The sequence below is a fragment of the Hippopotamus amphibius genome, chromosome 5 (genome assembly GCF_030028045.1).
Source record: "Hippopotamus amphibius kiboko isolate mHipAmp2 chromosome 5, mHipAmp2.hap2, whole genome shotgun sequence".
Taxonomy (NCBI): domain Eukaryota; kingdom Metazoa; phylum Chordata; class Mammalia; order Artiodactyla; family Hippopotamidae; genus Hippopotamus; species Hippopotamus amphibius.
Genome location: NC_080190.1, coordinates 55,990,365 through 56,006,588, shown reverse-complemented (window position 1 = coordinate 56,006,588; position 16,224 = coordinate 55,990,365). Strand labels below are relative to the sequence as shown.

At 38.5% G+C, this 16,224-nt stretch overlaps 1 protein-coding gene and 1 pseudogene across 3 annotated transcripts in view; one reads left to right on the top strand and one right to left on the bottom strand.

Annotated features, from left to right (window-relative positions):
* The window catches only part of NRG3 (neuregulin 3), a 1,075,402-nt gene that overhangs the window by 174,731 nt on the left and 884,447 nt on the right, over positions 1 to 16,224 (top strand). The window lies entirely within an intron of this gene.
* LOC130853308 (protein FAM136A-like) lies at positions 1,537 to 1,980 on the bottom strand (annotated as a pseudogene).

The following is a 16,224-nucleotide window of genomic DNA, read 5'->3' as shown; positions in this document are numbered from 1 at the left end:
GGCTGAGAGAAGTCATTTCCCTGCTTGGGGTCCCCATGGACTTTTACTTTAAAGACCAAGTTTTCCATCACCTTCATGTATGGAGAATATCCAGTCCAGGGAAGTCAATTCAGGACTTCATAGGATTTGTGCTCCCATCTGACACCCAGTTGTCCCAAAGTGTCCCAGCACTGGCCTAGCATCAATAAGGGTGCTCAGCTCATAGTCCAAGAACTGGCTATTGACACCTTTTTTTTTTTTTTTAAGATTAAGTCTTATTTATTTTTAAAATCAAACCACTAGGAAAAGATAACACAGTCTTGAAACAGCAAACAGACAGCCTATATTATCATTTCAATTAATCAGTTGGTAAAAAGACAACAAGGTCCTTATCAAAATGATAAGGTGCCATACCTGGGGCAAGAACAACACATATTGCAAAGGCCCTGGCAGAAGTGGTCTTTGGTAACAGAAGGCTGTCCCTTTTTTACTCTGAAGGAGTCACAGCTTGCCCCTGAATTGCTTACTTTTTCTCCCTTGACCTTTGTGTTGCCAAGGGATTGTCTCAGTAGAGCTCTGATATTTCAGGGGGCAAAGTAAGCAATGTTGGGTTTAGGCTTTCATTCTGTTCTGTTTTATGAAAACTAGATTTTTCCAAACCCAGTGGTTCATAACTGTCTTAAATGAGCAGCTAACAATTCCTCTTTCAGTGTTCATTCCAGAATACTAGCATATAGCACAATCAAAACCCCCTTTCCCTTCAGGGGTGAGTGTCACTTCAAGATTGTCTTGTCACTTGGTGACTCTGCTATAGACAGCCTCAGGGCCCATCATGACTGCCAGTGAGAGGGAAGGTTTGCTTCCCCCACCAGCGTGATAGCATTTCTTATATTTTTGCAGGGTCTCCAGGCTGAAAGATGTCATGTGTGAGAATTTTAAGAAATGAACATCCACATCTTGATGGCCAGAAATGAATATCCACAAGGACCCTTTCAAAGTTTTTATCCAAACTACGTCTCCCAACTCTGCATCTTAAATTAACTTCATTCCCTTGCGTATAAAACAAAACCAAGCAAAACAAAACCCCAGAAGCCCCCTTTCCCCTTCTAAATTCGTGACCTCATGAATTTTGTTTGTGGAAAATGCTGTAGTGATCCTTCTGTAAACAGGAGGTTGGCAACAAATAAAAACACCTCTTCTCACACTCTACCAGATCATACGCAGGTTACGTGAACCTGCCAGCCTGTTGATATCTGTGTACTAAGAGGAGTCTGGTGCCTTGGAGGGCTCTGGTTTGGTACGAGAGAGACTCCCTATTGCCAGGATAAGCACTTGCCACATGAAGTTCAAGCTCACAGAAACTCTCCTGTGCTATCTCCGACCCAGTTTTAGCACCAGTTTTTTCCATGTCACTTTCTAGAACTGAAACACAAAGGAACGAGTGTCCAGAGGCAAGTGACATAGGCCTTAAACTTGCTGCCATCCTTAATGTCATCATTCATAAACTTTCCTTAAAAGACCCAAATCCCAATCCTCTTTTTAAATGGATTCCTGCCCTCAGCCCTGATGACCAATAGCAGACATCTGTTTCCCAACGGATGAAAGAGACTCCTTCATCTTCTTGGTCACGGTGGGGATGAGGTTCATGTGGTCATCCACACACTTGGTCACGCAACTCTCCAGCTGCCGCTTCACCTGAACCTCTTTACTCCCTGTATCTATTGAATCTTTGGCTTTGTCTTTGCAATGCATGGTGCACCGGGCCAGGCGGTCCTGGAATTTCTTCAACTTGCTGGTCACCAGGGCCTGGGCTTAAGCCAGAGGTGCATGGCAGCGCTCAATGCACTGGAGCACTGGCTACATGAATGTCTGGCCATCTTCACAACAGCCAGCGCTACCCCGGAACATGAAGCCCTGCATCTTCTGGATGTTCTCTCTCTCCAGACTCTTCACCATGGAGTCCACCGCCTCCTGCACCCAGAGCTGCTGCAGCTCCACCATGGCGACCCTACACTGCTCCCTGCTGTGCCGGCGCCCACATCTTGACACCTTTTTAATGATGGACATTACTTCTAAATTAACATTAGTAAACATGAATTCAGTATTTGCTTTACAAAGGATGATTTTAGCCACAGATCAACACAATGCATTTTAATCATCTCTTGCATGAAGGATGAAAACTGAGCAATTCAATTTTGGAGTAGCTTCAAAAATAGTGTTTATATCAACTGACCTGTTTGAGTTTCTGTTGTTGTTTGAGACGGTCATCATTATCTCTTCCACAGTAACACTAAATATGATCATCCAACTCCCTGTGATTCCTTTATTTGGGAATTATTGAAATAAAGTCAAAGTGAAGTAACCCTGCTTACCCAGACCAAGGCAATAGCTACCCTCCTTTGCTGATCTGTATTGTAACCTGCCACAAACATTCTCCACTCAGGCCGGACTCTTTGTCATTCCATTAACAGGTTCTTTGCCATTTTTTATACCAGTATTTATACTTTTTTTCTTTTAGCTTTATTGATATGCAGTTGACAAATAAAATTGTAAGGTGTTTAAAGTGTACAGCATGATGATATGATATACAAATAGATTGTGCATTGTGAGAGGATTCCCCCTTCAAGGTAATTAGCACATCTATCACCTCACATGTTCACTTTCTTTTGTTTTTGGTGAGAACATTTAAGTTCTTCTCTCTCAGCAAATTTTAATTATACAATACATGGTGATCCGTGATTGTCACCATGCTGTACATTAGATCCTCAGACCTAATTCATTTTGTAACAAAGTCTGTACCCTTTGACTAACTTTCCCCATTTCCCCCAGTATTTATATTTTGACAGCCACCTGGAGTCCTTTTTTTAATTTCTTCTCAGAATCCTTTTCATTCTTTGGAGACTTTAACCTGTGTTTTTAAAGCCCTTGTTATCACACTGCAAAATGCTTTAGACCTTCTACAACTCAACCAAAACTCCTTGTCTTTGTTAGTCCTTGGATCTTGCTCTGAACAGCACTTATGTGTTTAAATATCTGTTCACCCTTAATAGACTGTAATCCTGCTCTCCTTTTTAGTAGACTTTATTTTTTAGAGAAGGTTTATATTCCCAGCAAAAACGAGAGGGAAGTACAGAAATTTCCCATATACCCCCATCCCCATGCATGCGCAGCCTCCCCATTATCAACATTCCCAACCAGAGTGCTTCACTTGTTGCTGGTTGATGAAAATGCACATCGCCATCACCCAAAGTCCACAGTTGACATTAGGGTTCACACTTGGTGGTGTACATTCTGTGAATTTGGACAAATATGCAATGATATGTATCCACCATTATAGTATCATTCAGAACCTTAAAAATCCTCTGCGCTCTGCATACCCATCCCTCCCCTAACTCCTGGCAACCACTGATGGTTTTACAGTCTCCATAATTTCGTCTTTCCTGAATGTCGTATAGTTGGAATCATACAGTAAGTAGCCTTTTCAGATGGACTGCTTCTACTTAGTAATATGAATGTAAGTTTCCTCCATGTCTCTTCCTGGCTTGATGGCTCATTTCTTTTTAACACTGAATAATATTCCATTGCCTGAATGTATCACAGCATATTTATCCATTTATTTACTGAAGGACGTCTTGATTGCTTCCGGGTTTTGGCAATTATGAATAAAACTGCTATAAACATCTGTGTGCAGGTTTTTGTGTGGGCATACGTTTTCAACTCCTTTGGGTAAATACCAAGGACTGCTATTGCTGGAGCATATAGTAAGAGTATGTTCAGTTTTGTAAGAAACTGCCAAATCATCTTCCAAATTGGTTGTAACATTTTGCATTCCTACTAGCAACGAATGAGAGTTCCTGTTCTATATCCTCACCAGCATTTGGTGTTGGCAGTGTTCAGGACTTTGGTCATTCCAATCGGTATATAGTGCTATTTCATTGTTGTTTTAATTTGCATTTTCCTGATGACATACAATATGGAGCATCTTTTCAGATGCTTATCTGCAATCCATATATCTTATTTGAGGAGGTGTCTTTTAAGGTCTTTGGTTGCTTTATTTTCTTATTGTTGAGTTTTAAGAATTCTTTATATATTTTGGATAACAGTCCCTTATCAGATATTTGTTTTGCATATATTTTTCCTAGTCTGTGGCTTGTCTTCTTTAAGTGTCTTTCACAGAACAGAAATTTGTAATTTAATGAAGTCCAACTTTTCAGTTATTTCTTTCATGGATCAAGCATTTAGTCTTGCATCTAAAATGTCACTGCCAAACCCAAGGTCATCTAGATTTTCTCCAGTGCTATCTTGTAGGAATATTTTAGACATTTGGATCTGTGATTCACTTTGAATTAATTTTTGTGAAGGTTATATGGTATGTATCTAGATTAATTTTCTACAGGTGATGTCCAGTTGTTCCAACATTATTTGTTGAAAAGCCAAATTTTTTCTCTATTGTGTTGCCTTTATTCCTTTGTCAAAGATCAGTTGACTGAATTTATAGGAGTCTATTTCTGGACTCTGTATTTTGTTCATTGATCTATTATTCCATTCTTTCCCCAATGCCACACTATCTGAATTACTGTAGTGTTATAACTGCAGTCTCTTGAAATTCAAGATCTCAGTTTTTACTTTTTGGGGATTCTTCAAGAGTCATTATAATAACCTTGACTATTAATGCACTTCATTAAATATTTGTTAATTTAAATACTGATACTGTAAGCATAAGGGTGAATTATAACAGTAGAGTGGATGGTTGAGAACATAGAGAAGAAGTCTGTGTGTGTTTGAATACTGGCTCTGCTTCTTATTAGCTGTGTAGGATAATTATTATCTACTTCAGGATGGTGTTGATTAAATAAGTTATTACATGTAGTCTTAGCACAGTACCAGGAACAAGGCAAATGCTTAATAAATGTTGCTATTGTTGTTACTGTTCCATTCAGAATACAATAAATTAGGTTTCGTATGTCATTATTTTCCTATAGATACTTGTCAGCTGGTGTGTGTGTGAGAGTGTGAGTATGTGTGTGTATGTGTGTAGGTATGTGGATATCCTGTACTATCACACCAGCAGTATGTCTTTTTTAGAAAATAGTTCTGTGTAATATTTTAAGGTTTTTTGATCTACATTTTAGCTTTGAAGAGTTCTCTTCTGTAATTTCTGTGATTATTATTTCTTCATCTGTTTTTTTCTCTTTTGTTCAAATATAGGGATAAGTAAGCTAAAAGTTGGGAAATGTTACGCATATCGCAATTATCTGCCTTTATCCAGTGAGTTCTGTGAGAATTTCTGAAGTGTGTAATTACTTCATCCACCTGTGTTTCTGCATAATCTGTTTATTGCCTTTATAAATTTCATCCCCATTTAATCTATCATAATTTAAGATTATTTGCTCTTAATGACTATATATGTACCATTTTCTTCTGAATCAATTATTTCCTTATGGGTACCTTTTTTGAATTATGCATCTTTTGATAGTCTGGGAAGCTTTTAAAAATTAGGAAAATCTAAATTTGTACATTAGATTAAAATCAAGACGGTTGCAGTAGTATCCAAGGTTGGTGTGATACTGTGTGATTTGCTTTCATATTCACACCCTAATTTTGAATCCAGTAGATAGTTTTGCTATTGAATTCAGTTTGCTGTGTTAAAGGAAGGGTTAAAAATCTGACATTCATTTTCATGCAGGTAATACAGTCAGTTAGTAATTTAACATTCTTCTCTAGATCTCAGGAAGGAGGTCTGTGAAAGAGGGAAGGAGAGAAAAAGCTGAATCTCAGCCATTGTCTGAGAACGAAGAATGGGTAAGAGATGGTAGAAACGAATCTCATAGAATCACTGGCATGTATACCAGAAGTGTGCCTTTCAGGAAATGATCCTTATTAGGTCTGTGACTATAGTATTGGGGAAAATGCACCTCTTTTACTTAGAAGACTCAATGACCCTTTAAAACATTATAAATCGCCTTAGCAAATTTCTTCTTCATCCATCTAAAGTGGGTCTCACCACAAGCATATGTATAATATTGGGCTACCGCTGGGAGCCAAGTCTTACACTTATGGTTTTTGGAAACGTAATAGCTCCTTCACATTTTCTAGAAAGGTGTGACAGGCAGGACTGAGCAATGTTCAAGTTAAGCAACGGCAATCCTAAATATGCTTCACTGGTTTAGGGCCACTACAACAAAAACAGAAATGCGTGTAGTTGCGATGTGAAGAATTTGTTGGTCTCCCTGTCCAGGGACGAAAAATTTCCTTTGGTCTTTCCTGAAAATAACTTCATCAGCATCAAGAATACTCATTCAGATGACTGCACACTGAATTAGGCCACAGGGAAGGAGAATAATAATCCATGGAGTCTAATTAATCTGATAATGCAGTTCTTCATTTATTGTTTAGGCATGAGACTTACACTGACAGCCAACCATATTCCAAAAACTGCACTAGTCACAGGATATTCAGGAGGCATGGACCATCGTTTCTGTGCCTTGGGTGCTCACGTAGTCTCTAAATGCATCTGGGGATCTCAAGAACCAAAACAGTGTGGGTTTTTGGCCACATTGTTCTCAGGAGCTACTGAGCTATTTCAGGTTGCTCCCCTGATCTCTTTAATTCACTAATTCACCAAATGTTTTTAGGTAATTTAAATATTTAACATTTTATTTGCTCCCATATCATTCATTCTGTTCATTCATTTATACAGAAAGAACTTCTTGAGCATTTCAGTGTTTTAAGAATTGGGAGACACAGGCAGTAATATATTATTTAGGGTAATGCTAGTGTCTGTAATAAATAACCTAAAATTTCAGTAAACACAATAAAACTTTAGTTCTCACTCATATAAAGTGCCAATGAGATGTTTCTTATGGACTGGAAGGTGAGGGTTGGATTGGGGGAGTAGGTGGTTGGAGGGGCCAGATCCATGTAATCATTCAGAGATCCAGGCTGATGGAGGTCCCTAAGTTCAATCTGATTTAGGGACAGAAAAAGATTGGGGAAGAAATAACTCCTTCGTAAACACATTGGCTCAGCAGAGACACAGATTACTTTCACCCATTTTCATAGTTGAGAATTAACTAAATGCAATGGGAGTTGGGAAATGTAGCCTCCATCCTAGGAGCATCAACTGTGTTTTGAAGGGGAGCATGATTTTTTTAATGCACAGGTAGCTGGTCAAAAGAGACCCAAATCCTTCTTGGAGTGTATATCAGTGGAGGAAACTGATAATAATAAAATAGTAAGTAAAGTAAATATTTTGTCAGAAGGAAATAAACACTATGGAGATAAATAAACCGAGAAAGAAGGACAGGGAGTGCTGGGTGTGCAACTTTAAATGGGCTGTCTGGAAAGACCTTGATGAAAAAGGGGGCTTTGAGTAACTATTTGAATGAGGTGAGAGTGTGAACCAAGTGGAATCTAATGGGAAAGCACTTGAAGCAATGGAATTGCAAAGCCCATGAGGTGATATCATGCCTGGTGAACATAGGGAGCAGAAAAGTGTCTGACAGAATGGGAGAAAAGTAAATAAGGAAGAGAATGGGAGGATATGAGGTCAGAGAAGTAATAGGGCCCTGTCACACAGAGGCCTTAGCAACTGTGAGGATTTTGGTTTTTACTCTGAGGTACTGAGGAAGTCATTAGAAGATTTTCAGCAGAGGAGTGAAATGATTTGATTTATGTTTTTAAAGGATTACTGTAGTTGCTGTGCTGAAAATAGACTGTGGTGCTATATGGGCAGAAGCAGGGAGACGGTTAGAAAGCTTTTTCGATAATTGAGGTGAGAAATGATGGCATCATAGACCAGAGGTATTGAGAAGTGGTTGGATTCTGGATATATTTTGAAGGTAGAGCCAACATGATTTGCTGATGGATTGGTGGTGAGGTGTGGAGGTGAGGTGTGGAGGAAGAGAGAAATCAAAGATGACTCTAAGATTAGAAGGATAGCATTTTCATTATTTGGAATGGAGATTATAGGAGGATCTCGTTGAGGCATGGTTGTAGTATCTTCAGAGCTTGATTTGGGATGACTTTTAGATAGTTAAGTTGAGATGACAGGTAGCCATTAGGTATATGACGCTGGTACTCAGTGGGGGGCAGGGAACAGGACATGCATATAAAGAATAGGTCCAAACATTGAGTCCTGGGGGATTCCAACATTTAGAGGTCGGGAAAATGGGGAGAAACCAGTGCAAGAGCATGAAAAGGAGTGTCCAGAGAAAGACAGCCAGGGGCGACTGGTGACAAGGAAGCCAAATAATGTAAATATTTCAAGTCAGAAAGAATGAGCCACAAACTCAGCTGCTGCTGATCAAATAAACAGAGAACTGGGAATTGACTGGGAATTTAGTTGTGAAGGGTCTGAATTGGGAAGCTATTGGTGATCTTAACAAAAGCAGTTTTGGTGTAGTGACGTAGAGAGAGAAACTGTGCGTGGAGTGAGATGAGAATATGAGAAATGATCAGTTGTGTGGCAATGGGCTTATTTGGTTATTTTGAGGTTTTTTTTTTTCTATAAAGTGGAGCAAAGAAATGGGGTGGTAGTTATAATAGGAAGTGAGGATAAGAAAGGGTGTTTCTAAATGGGAAAGGTAACAGTGCCATTTGTAAAAACACTGGAGAAAAATTATGAGGTAAGAAAAAGAGAAGAATTAATAAACAGCAATCTTAGGTGTTGAGAAAGATGGATCAGGTGTGCTAGTGAAGGGGTTGGAGCTCATATTGTTTATCCATAATAGTGCAGGGTAGGGGGGCACATGCATGGTGGACTTGTGGGAATTCCCTTTGAATTCTCAGGGCAATAAGAAGCAAGGTCATTCGGAAGAAAGTGGAAAAGATGGGAAATCATCACTTTGGAAAAGAGGCTAGTGAATGGAAAAGGGCAGTCTTGCCAGGCATTTCCAAGGACCCAACTTGAAGTTAATGATTATATATAACCTGGTGGTGTGTTTTTATCCAGTCGTTAGTACCTGTGTGTGTAGCCATGGCATATATGGAGAATCTTGTTTAGTGACTTAGCTATTTTTCTTTGTGAATACAATGGCATGAGAGAGGTTTAAGACAGTTTAGTGTGTGAGCCAGGGAGTGATTATAATTGCCTATCATAGACTCTAAGCCGGATGGGTGAGAATGACGATATGAAAAGTTGAGTAGGACGGTAACAAAGACAGAAGGATTAGTGTATGTGAGAATTTTTTTGTACTTATATTATTAGAAGGAATGCCCTAGAAACACTGGAGCTGGTAGTGGTAGTCCACTGGAAAGTGAAATCCTTGAAGCTAAGAGGATGAAGTGATGACCATTGTTGGGAATGGAAAGGTCTGATGCAATAATAGAAATGAGGGCTAAGATTGGATGCAAAACAAAATCATTTTAGGAGAGATGATCAAAGAATGGAGAGGCTGAGGTATTGGAAAGATCATCCGACTTGTTAAAATCCTGGGAATTTTGACATGGACAGTGTTAGATAATGTGATGTTCGGTTAAGAATTAAAATCTTGCCTCTGTGACTTTCCATCTGGGAATTTGCGGATATAGCAGTTAAAATGTCTTTTTTTTGAGTCTAGTTGGAGTAATCTCTGAGTTTTTGTTGAAATGAAAATGTTTTTATTCTGACTTCATTTTTCAAAAATCCGTTCATGGCTGTAGAATTCTAGGTTGATATATTCTCTTACCATCTTAAGATTATTATTCTGTTTCCTTTTGACTTTCGTGTTTGCTGTTGAGAAGACAGTAAGCTGAGAAACCTACTGTTTGTTGTGGGTAACATTTTTTCTCAATGGCTTTTTTTTTTAAACAACTTTATTTTTTGTGTTCTTCAATTTCACTAGAATTTATCTAGGTGTAGGATTCATGACTTTCTGATTTTGAAAATCAGTATCTTTCATCAATACTGGACGATTACAATGCATTATCTCTCCAAATATTCATTGCCTTCTCCCATCTTCTATTAGCTCTTTGAACTCTCAGTACTCCATGTTGGATGTTCTCACTCTATTATTGTTTTCTTAAAACGTTTCTTTCCTATTTTCCATTAGTTCATATATCTGTACTTCATTCCCTGTATTTTTCTCAGATTTATTTTTTCAGTATACTAGATTTATTTTTAGCTGCATCTAACAATCATTTAGCTATTTTTTTCATTTCTATAGGTTTATTTGGTTCTTTATCATATATGTCTGGTCAGTTTTATTGGTCTCTATTTTTCTTACTTTTATGATGTATCTTCTCTATTATTTCTTTAAATGTATTTAATGTGCATGATTTATGATCTCTATCTAATAAGTCTTCTATCTGCAGTCATTAGAGGCCTGATTCTGTACTTTATGGCACTTACAGCTGCTCATGACAGCTTATTTCTTTATATATATAATAATTTTTTAATTATGAGTTCAAGTTCCTTTAATCTTTGATTCTTTGATCTTATTAGGGTAGTTTTAAGGCTGAATTTAAATTTTATGCAGAGAGAATTCTCATATACTGCTTTCAGAAAACTGGGGGTCTTAGCACACAAGAATCACTTTAAATTATACTTTAAGTTTGGGGCTTTTTGAGGGAGTAAGCCCCAAAGGTATAAATTCTGTTTTCAAACATGAGCATAAACTTTAATTTAAAAATGTATCAAGGGAGTCTTTTTTTTTTTTTAATTCTTTACCAAAAGCCAAAGCTGAATATGGCATTCCTAATGACTTGTCATGTTGCAGGAATTCAAGATTCCCAAAGAGAGTCTTTAAAAATTTTTTATACAATTTTAAAAGGTTACTTTCCATTTACAGTTACAAAATATTTGCTATTTTCCCTGCATTGTACAATACATCTTTGAGCCTGTCTTACACTCACTAGTTTGTACTTTCCTCTCCTCTACCCATATATTGTCCCTCTGCCCCTTCCCTACTGGTAACCACTAGTTTATTCTCTATATCTGTGAGTCTGCTTCTTATCTACTATGTTCACTAGTTTGTTGTATTTTTTACATGCCACATATAAGTGATATCATGCAGTATTTGTCTTTCTCTCTTTGACTTTATTTTGCATAATGCCCTCAGATTCCATCCATGTTGCTGCAAAGGGCAAAATTGCATTCTTTTTATGGCTGAGTAGTATTCCATTGTATATATGTATACACACACACACACCCCCACTCCTTCTTTATCTGTGCATCTGTTGATGGACACTTAGGTTGCTTCCATAGCTTGGCTATTGTAAATAATGCTGCTGTGAACATTGGGGTACATGTATCTTTTTGAATGAATGTTTTTGCCTTATATGGATATATACCCAGGAGTGGAATTGCTGGGCCATATCATAGTTCTGTTTTTAATTTTTTGGGAAATGTCCATACTGTTTTCCTCAGTGGCTGCACCAATTTACATTCCCACCAGCAAGATTCCCACAGAGAATCTTTAATCTTCCACATAGGTTTCTTATTTATATAGCTTACTACAACTCAGCGCCTAAGGTACCAGTAATTAGCATATGAATTCAGGAAACCTTCCATTACATTTCTTACTCATGTGGATTCTAATTTTTTTTTTCTTTTCTAAAATCTTCTGAAGAATTCCTTTACTCTCCTGCTAATGAAGCTGTGAATTAAAAATGATCCTTTAATATATTACACTTCAATTTGTGCCACAGTAGGAATAAAAAGGTGGTATATTCTGGGAATGTTTAGTCAAGCTTATAATAAGAATTGGGAGTCTCCTTGGGGGAGGGATCAGGTCATCTTTTTTTCAAATTTTTTTTGCCAAGAGCTCTTTATATATTAAGGGTAGTGATTCTTGGCCATATATTGCAAATTGTATTTTTCCTAGTTGTTGTTTCTAGTTTTAACTTTGTTAATGGTGCTATGTTTTTCTTTCTGATACAGACATTTTAAATTTTTATATATCCAAATATATTGATCTTTTCTTTTATGTTGTCTGCCTTTCATGTTATGCTGGAAAAATTTTCTCCATCAATATCATGAAGCTATTCACCAGTTATTTCTTCTACTTCTTCTTGGAACTTATTTTTTCAAAAAGCCATTTCCTTCATAGCATATAAATTTTATACTGTGCAAAATAACATATATACATGTATGTTTTACTATATATATTTTAGCATGTATATGTTTTAAAACTTTCTATTATATTCAATGAAAATATATCTTTAAAATATACTTATTCAGTCAAAAAAAAAAGGAGTTGAATTTAGGACACATTGAGCAGTTCCATGACAAGTCTTTGAGTTTGATTTTTTTCTTTCTCTTTTCTTCATTTGTTCATTAGTGTTTGTTTTTAAAGAAATATTGAGGGTCTTGCTACTTTTCTGCAAGCCTTGAGGATACAAAAATGAAAAAATTCAAACATACCAAAATGCTAAATTTAAGTAGAACAGACAAGTGAGCAGGCAGTTGTGATTAGGTGTGATATATTCTTTAATGAAAAATACTTGACATGGAAACCTATATGGTCGGTAGGACTAATGTAGACAGTGGAATCAGGGAAGGCTTCCTGGAAGAGATGATTTGAAGTCTGTATTTTTCATGTGTGTTCACTGAAGAGACTGGTGAAGGACAGAGGTCAGGAGAGAGAAAGCCAAGCTGAGGCAACATGTGTAATGTTACCAGTGAAAGAAAGCATGGGTCATTTGAGAGACTGAAAGAAAAAAAAGGTTCAGTCCGGGGAAGAGTATAGACAGTGATGTATAAGTGCTGCAAAGTGACGCTGACAGGTGAAAAAGACCAAGAGAATTGTGCTGTTCTCCTGAGAGCAATGGGATTTATTGAAAAGTTTGAAGCTAGGGTGTCATGTGACCAAATTTGCTTTTCAAAACAACATCAGGATTGTAGCATTTTCCATACTAGGTAGAAAGGGGCAAAGCCTGGAGGGAGAGAGTCTGATTAGAGGGTTTTGCTATAATGTAGGTGAGAAATGATTGTGACCTCGTGAGTGAAAGGAAAGTGAGCGTGGAAGGACATGGGTTCATTGGAGATTTCAGAGGCGGATGGATACATTTCACAATCATAAAATGGTAAGCGTGAGATAAAAGGAAGACTCATGCTTGTCACTTGAGCTTCTTTCTTGAGCTCCTGGTGTATAGAGTTGCCATTTTCTGAGATAGATGATGGAAAGAAAGGTGTGCTGTTTCTAGGGGAAAATGAATAAATTTGAAGGAGACTTTTTGAACTAGTTGTCTGTTAAATTACCCAAATGAAAATGTACCTCATTCTCTCATTTTCATTCCAAATTTCACCTAGAGTCTAACTCACATTCTTTGCATTTATTATCGGTGCTATGTCAGTGATCCTCAACTGATCTTCCCAGCCCTAGTCCACCTAATCAGTTGATCCTACACGAGGACAGATGCCGTGCTTTCCATGTCTGTGGCTTTGTTCAATATCTTTCCTGCCCTAGGAAGACCCTCTGCCTATTTATCTGTTAAAGCCAACCTACAAGGACACCTTCACCTTAGCTATGAGCAACAGGCTCTCATATCTTGCCTTGATCATTATCACCTTGTTTAAACAGTTGAGTCACTTTGGTGCACAGCAAAGATTGGCACAACAGTGTAAAGCAATTATATTCCAATAAAGAGCTAAAAACAAACAAGCAAACAAACAAAAAACCCAAAGTAAATTGATATGTGAACTTTGGACATACAGGATTTCTGTATATTTTCTTTCTGATTTTTCCCACATTGTAAAATAAAAATGTAAGTGTGGCATTATTAAAAAAATAAATATATTGTAACAGTATAAAAGTCATGGGCACAAACTCTCTTCTGCCACTTACAGACTTCTTGCTGCTGATCAAATTAGCTGCTCTCGACTTCTGTTTCCTCCTATTGTTGAATGGGTATAATAATGAAGACCTTGCTGGTTGTAAAGGATAGACAAATTTGCCACAGTATCTGACTCGCAGCAGGTATTTAATCAATGGCAATGATTACTAGTAGTAAGTCTCCAAAACCTAGTCTTTTGACATTGTAGTCACCTGTGTGTGCATCTCATTCTGTGACGTCAGGGGTGTTTTCTCTGTGACCCTCGCAATAATTAATAAGAACAAGCATAATGTAGGTCTACAAGATAGGGCATGAGTAAATGATTACAGCATGGGGGTTGCTATGAAGAATAGAACTATTGTAGAAGACCGACTTGCTTAAGCTGATGTATTTCCTACTGTGTGCTGTAAACTGTTGCGAAGTACGCTTTTTTACCCTACAGTGATTTTAAACATGTTCAACAGATCTGTTCTCCCCATGAGTAGTAATTTTGGTCATTATGCATAAATCAAAGATGCAATAGAGAACATTTTAAGTGGCGTTGTACACAATGATTTCAAGAATGTGCTTTAATTTTTATTGAATATCATCTGATTAGCAATTTTATGATTGTTTTAGCCTCGTGAATATTTATTCCAGCAAAAATGAGTACAGTAATTTCTAATGGAAATATTGTCCACCTGAGCTCCCCGATGTCTAGATGGAAAACTGGCCTTGTCCTTTGTTAGAGGAATTGCCAGTGGCCTTTGGATTGGAAGAAGCCTGGCTTGACCAGCCTGTGGCCGGCACCTGGCTATGCTGAGTAGGAGGGAGGAGGGGAGATCCGCAGATTTTCTCTCCTAAGGGGTCGCATCCTCAGCCTCCTTCCAGCGACTTAACAAGATCTATGAGTGGAGGGCTGGGGCTAGCTGTTCTTAACTCTGGTTGTCTCATTCAGGCCAGTTTAGGGGACACTTGTGAGGGGAAAGAGGTAAGCTTTGAGGTCAGGCCTTTCTAGGTCCCAGTTTGATTGCTACCATTTCTCCCGTTTGTAATCTTGAAATGATTTTATATGTTCTTTGAGCCAAAGTTGTTGTTTTGTTTTTGGGGTGTGTGTGTGTGTGTTAAGCTTTTAAGACAATGCATTACCCAGGTGGGTAATGCAGCTGGGACCCTGTTTGCTCCTTGGAGACCTAGTTGAATGTGTATTGCTCTTTCAGTTCCAAGGTCTGTGAAATTCTAAAACTCTTAAAAAGCTTCTGTGCTAGATCTTCTCTTCATCCCTTCTCCCTCCAGCTCCTGTGCTCATGGTTACTGCCACTGTTTACCCCGCGTCCTTCAGAATGTGACACCCAGGCATTTGCCTGCCTGTGGAGGGTGAGCATAGTAAACAATGCAGTGTCATAAAGGAGTAACATGTTTGTGAGCCTTTGCCTGCGCCTTTTTTCTCCCCCTACTTCTCCCATTTCTGGGTCAAGCTGTCTTGCTCCAAAACTGCCCTCAGGAGCTCCAAATCAAAGTTCCTCTGTTATACAAAATATTTCGTCTTTCTCTGACTCCTACTCTCAGACTCACACATCCAAAATATTAAGGTTGTTTGTAGCACAGAGGGCCCTCTGTTTAAAAGGATCCACCCTCCTGAGAACGTCCTCCCTTTCTGGCTTTCCCCCGCTTCTCTCTCTGTGTCTCTGTCTCTCTCTCTCTTTCTGCCTCTCTCTCCCTCGTACTCATACATATGTACATACACATGGAGTCACACATGCACACACACACATCTCTTACAAGGATGATGATACTGTATCAGTGGATTTGTCTGTTTGCAAATATTTAAAGGCAACTGCATATAGAAATTAATCAGCACACTGCGTGGTAAAAATTAACATTGGTATTTCCTTTCCTTTGCTTTTGATAACCAAAGACTAGGTCTTCAAAGATAGCTTTAGCAGCAGCTGTCTGGGCTCCAGTCACAGTATGTCATCAGGGGCGGGGTGGGTGGTGGGATGCAAGTGGCCTGGGAAATAAAGCCCTTCTTCTATCTTTACGGTTCTCCTCCCTGACCAGGCTCCCCCAAACATCCAGGCTCTCTGAGAACTCAGCATGGCTCATTTTTGTTACCTGCCCAGACTCTAGTCTCATCTGGATGCCAAGGGCGGGCAAGTGTGATTGCTGGGATAGCAGACTGACAGGATGTTTAAGAAGGGGGTGAGCTCCAGGCAGGTGGGTGAAAGAGACTATAGGGGCAAGACACAGCAAGGCTATGCAGTGTTTATTTCTGCCTTTTAATGGGAGAAGTAGCATTTTCAAAATGTGGAAGGGAAACCAAAATTACAGGAAAAAATTCTAAAGAGGGGAAAAAAAAAAAACTCAGTCTGTTCTTTGGATGAGGGCTGGTCTGTCTTCCTTTTCTTTGTGTGCAATTGGCCCTGTGCTGTAGCTACTTAACCTGGACTTCTGATGAGAGCGGTCTGGGTCGTATGCAGCTCTGTCGTCTGAAGATTCATATTGCCCTTT